General features: G+C 52.9%; 1 non-coding gene across 1 annotated transcript in view; it reads left to right on the top strand.

Moving 5' to 3' along the window:
- The first annotated feature begins 3,837 nt into the window (after positions 1-3,837).
- Positions 3,838-5,000, top strand: part of LOC126476776 (small subunit ribosomal RNA) — a 1,909-nt gene continuing 746 nt past the window's right edge. Inside the window, exon 1 of the ribosomal RNA XR_007587222.1 lies at positions 3,838-5,000. This exon is cut by the window's right edge and continues 746 nt beyond it. This is a non-coding gene — a ribosomal RNA (small subunit ribosomal RNA).

Here is a 5,000-nt window from a genome sequence, read left to right on the forward strand (position 1 = left end):
CTCCTGCGTGGGAAGAGTCTTTCTAGGCCCTGACCCACGGGAAGGGTTTAGCTTCCCCCATCCCGGACATTTGAAGTCGTCACACTACCGGTATTGACTAATAGACTGATTGCTGATAATCACTAGCCATACACTGGGGGAAACGGCCGACAGGGGCAGCAACATAGTGGAGCCGCAGTGTCACTAATGTACAGAGATAGAACAGTTTCGACTGGAACCAGAGTAACCGTATACACGGCACTGATTAGTAATAAATGCAGAGCCATCAGAATACAGATAATATATACAACCGTCCCTATACATGCTGAAAGACTCTGCACACAATGAGAACCACACGTCAGCCAGACACTATCACACACTACTCTCTGCCTCTAACAGGCACACACACAATATCTAACCACCAGCATGGAAGAACATCCGGTGCATCCTCTCCGCCACATTACACAATCCACACTATCATAACCAGACCGGGAGGTCCACCCAGAAAACAGAATATCCCACCCTTCCGACATCCGCCATTGCTCAGCTAAGCCACGAACACCCACACATGTCCTACACAGGGGTGCACCCAACATCACCATACTGCCTCCTGTCACAGTACACAAACAATGGCAGGAATGAAAGACACAGATCTGCCACAACCTTGGAATCGGAGCGCCGCCTGTCATGAGCCACAAGTGCATCCTGACGTGACAAATCGGATGATCCCGCAGGCATGCACTTACGATAATCACTATCAACGAACCTGCCGCCGCCCCCCCCCCCCAAATACACCTTTCCCTACAACAATGTGTACCTTAACCTAAGCTATATCGTACCTTAACCTAACCGACATTGCGCCTTAACCTAACCTACGTTGTACCTTAACCTAACCTATGTTGTACCTTAACCTAACCTATGTTGTACCTTAACCTAACCTACGTTGTGCCTTAACCTAACCTACGTTGTGCCTTAACCTAACCTACGTTGTGCCTTAACCTAACCTACGTTGTGCCTTAACCTAACCTACGTTGTGCCTTAACCTAACCTACGTTGTGCCTTAACCTAACCTACGTTGTGCCTTAACCTAACCTACGTTGTGCCTTAACCTAACCTACGTTGTGCCTTAACCTAACCTACGTTGTGCCTTAACCTAACCTACGTTGTGCCTTAACCTAACCTACGTTGTGCCTTAACCTAACCTACGTTGTGCCTTAACCTAACCTACGTTGTGCCTTAACCTAACCTACGTTGTGCCTTAACCTAACCTACGTTGTGCCTTAACCTAACCTACGTTGTGCCTTAACCTAACCTACGTTGTGCCTTAACCTAACCTACGTTGTGCCTTAACCTAACCTACGTTGTGCCTTAACCTAACCTACGTTGTGCCTTAACCTAACCTACGTTGTGCCTTAACCTAACCTACGTTGTGCCTTAACCTAACCTACGTTGTGCCTTAACCTAACCTACGTTGTGCCTTAACCTAACCTACGTTGTGCCTTAACCTAACCTACGTTGTGCCTTAACCTAACTTACGTTGTGCCTTAACCTAACTTACGTTGTGCCTTAACCTAACTTACGTTGTGCCTTAACCTAACCCATGTTGTGCCTTAACCTAACCCATGTTGTGCCTTAACCTAACCCATGTTGTGCCTTAACCTAACCCATGTTGTGCCTTAACGTAACCCATGTTGTGCCTTAACGTAACCCATGTTGTGCCTTAACGTAACCCATGTTGTGCCTTAACGTAACCCATGTTGTGCCTTAACGTAACCCATGTTGTGCCTTAACGTAACCCATGTTGTGCCTTAACGTAACCCATGTTGTGCCTTAACGTAACCCATGTTGTGCCTTAACGTAACCCATGTTGTGCCTTAACGTAACCCAATTTGTGCCTTAACGTAACCCAATTTGTGCCTTAACGTAACCCAATTTGTGCCTTAACGTAACCTAATTTGTGCCTTAACGTAACCTAATTTGTGCCTTAACGTAACCCATATTGCGCCTCAACCTAACCTATATTGCGCCTTAACCTGACGCACGTTGTCGCTGAACCTGCTCTGTAATTGTTATGCAACTCGTTAAATTAGTGTAGTGTTGCCTAACCGCAACCCTCGCAATATAGTTCGCTATTCGCACTGCCCGGTCCCCTGTGTATCGCGTCATGTTAAACACCTTGCAAGTGTTGCTGACTTTCCACATGCTCCTGCTATACACTGTAATGTGGATAGCAGCAGGACGTACATGCCCCCCCCCTTCCCCCCTGCCTTCGCAAGCTGGTCGTTGAGAAGTTTGCATGTTCAATGCCCTTCGCATGCCGACGTACTCAGCCTACGTTGTGGTACGGCCTGTCACCTGTCCGCGGATGTACGCAAAACCCACAAACTGTGCTGCACATTGGTCCGTATGTACTGAATGATACATCGTGGCACATGTGTGACCGTACGACGACTGCGCCTAGCAACGGCGGACCATACAGTCCAAATATTGTGGACGCAGCTACGTGTCGTCTCCCTTTAGGAGCTGGATTGCAGTGTGGTACGCCATTCAGACGTGTGGGAGGAACGGACGCCCTGGATGGCGATCAGCATGAGCAGTCTGTTGATGTAGTGGAGCGTGTATTCGGACGTAGTCGTCTCTTCTCACACACTGTGATAGCATGTTGCACCGCGTTCCACATCTGCGACATGCTGCAGAGGCCGGCTGACAGTCGTTCGCGCAATGGACACCGCATACGTACGGGGGCTACCTTCCACGTGTTCTCTAGGCGTGCACATGTTGTTGCGTCTATGTGGGCAGACGTAGTGTGTTGTGACACCTGACACAGGCATGCAATACTCGTTGCAAATGGCGATGGACGTCTACGTTTGCTGGTGACGTTACGCAAATGAACAACTGGTAACCCGTTGTGGTGCGGTTGTTCTCGCTAGAGGTGAATCAGTGTTGGCGACGATCGGTCGAGCTATTAACCGGTTGTTTCATGGATACCCACCATGCCCACGAACGTGAAAGGGGACCCACCATGCCCACGAACGTGAAAGGGGATCTGGGTGTGAGGCGATACGCGGCGGTGGCTGGGTGGGACCGTCCCCGGCCGGTGAGGGGGGGCCGCCCGGCGTGCTGGCAGCGCGGTGCGTGGGCGCACGCGCTACAGCCGGCTGGTGGGGGCGGCCAGTGGCAGGCGCGCCGGCCGACGGACGCGGCAGGCGGCGCAGCTGCGCGCCGGCGCCCCCTGCTCGCGGCGCCTTGCGGCCAAAGTAGGTCCTCGCGGGCCCGGTGCGAAGCGCGGTGGCCATCTGCAGTGTGCTGGTCCGATTGAGGACTGTGTGCGCTGAGGATGCGCCGCCGCCCGGCGCTCGGCGCCGCGACGCCGTCTGCTGCTCGGTCGCCCCAGCGGTTCTCGCAGGTGGTTTGTATCGCAGCTGTGCGGACGTGTTGGCGCGTGCGCTGTGCTGGGAGAGTTCGCTTCGGCACCCAAGTGGGGCTTTTGTCCTTCTGTGGCGCTGGCGTTGGAGCTGCCGGTCACCGTAGGTGGCGCGTGTTGTCTCCCGCCGGCAATGCCACGACAGCACGCTCCCGGGCCTCTGTCGGCAGCGGCAAGCTCAGTTGGGAGCACGGGTGGTCGCACCTAAAGCGTCTACTCGCCTAACTCCGGGCGATTGCGCCTCTCTCGAACCCGACCAAGTACTTAGGACGGCGCTGCGCGCCGCCGGGACCTGAGAGGGTTTCGAGGTGTGTTGTGCAGGGGAGCTCAGCCTCCTCCTGTTTGCAGAATAATTGAGCGGACGCTTGCGTGTTCGCGCGGGCCCCCGGGACACACTCCCGGGCGGCCGGCTGCTCAGCTCTAGTTGACGCAGCTCCCTGGTTGATCCTGCCAGTAGTCATATGCTTGTCTCAAAGATTAAGCCATGCATGTCTCAGTACAAGCTGCATTAAGGTGAAACCGCGAATGGCTCATTAAATCAGTTATGGTTCCTTAGATCGTACCCACGTTACTTGGATAACTGTGGTAATTCTAGAGCTAATACATGCAAACAGAGTCCCGACCAGAGATGGAAGGGACGCTTTTATTAGATCAAAACCAATCGGTCGGCTCGTCCGGTCCGTTTGCCTTGGTGACTCTGAATAACTTTGGGCTGATCGCACGGTCCTCGTACCGGCGACGCATCTTTCAAATGTCTGCCTTATCAACTGTCGATGGTAGGTTCTGCGCCTACCATGGTTGTAACGGGTAACGGGGAATCAGGGTTCGATTCCGGAGAGGGAGCCTGAGAAACGGCTACCACATCCAAGGAAGGCAGCAGGCGCGCAAATTACCCACTCCCGGCACGGGGAGGTAGTGACGAAAAATAACGATACGGGACTCATCCGAGGCCCCGTAATCGGAATGAGTACACTTTAAATCCTTTAACGAGTATCTATTGGAGGGCAAGTCTGGTGCCAGCAGCCGCGGTAATTCCAGCTCCAATAGCGTATATTAAAGTTGTTGCGGTTAAAAAGCTCGTAGTTGGATTTGTGTCCCACGCTGTTGGTTCACCGCCCGTCGGTGTTTAACTGGCATGTATCGTGGGACGTCCTGCCGGTGGGGCGAGCCGAAGGCGTGCGACCGCCTCGTGCGTGCTCGTGCGTCCCGAGGCGGACCCCGTTGAAATCCTACCAGGGTGCTCTTTATTGAGTGTCTCGGTGGGCCGGCACGTTTACTTTGAACAAATTAGAGTGCTTAAAGCAGGCAAGCCCGCCTGAATACTGTGTGCATGGAATAATGGAATAGGACCTCGGTTCTATTTTGTTGGTTTTCGGAACCCGAGGTAATGATTAATAGGGACAGGCGGGGGCATTCGTATTGCGACGTTAGAGGTGAAATTCTTGGATCGTCGCAAGACGAACAGAAGCGAAAGCATTTGCCAAGTATGTTTTCATTAATCAAGAACGAAAGTTAGAGGTTCGAAGGCGATCAGATACCGCCCTAGTTCTAACCATAAACGATGCCAGCCAGCGATCCGCCGCAGTTCCTCCGATGA

Source organism: Schistocerca serialis, chromosome 4 (genome assembly GCF_023864345.2).
Source record: "Schistocerca serialis cubense isolate TAMUIC-IGC-003099 chromosome 4, iqSchSeri2.2, whole genome shotgun sequence".
Taxonomy (NCBI): domain Eukaryota; kingdom Metazoa; phylum Arthropoda; class Insecta; order Orthoptera; family Acrididae; genus Schistocerca; species Schistocerca serialis.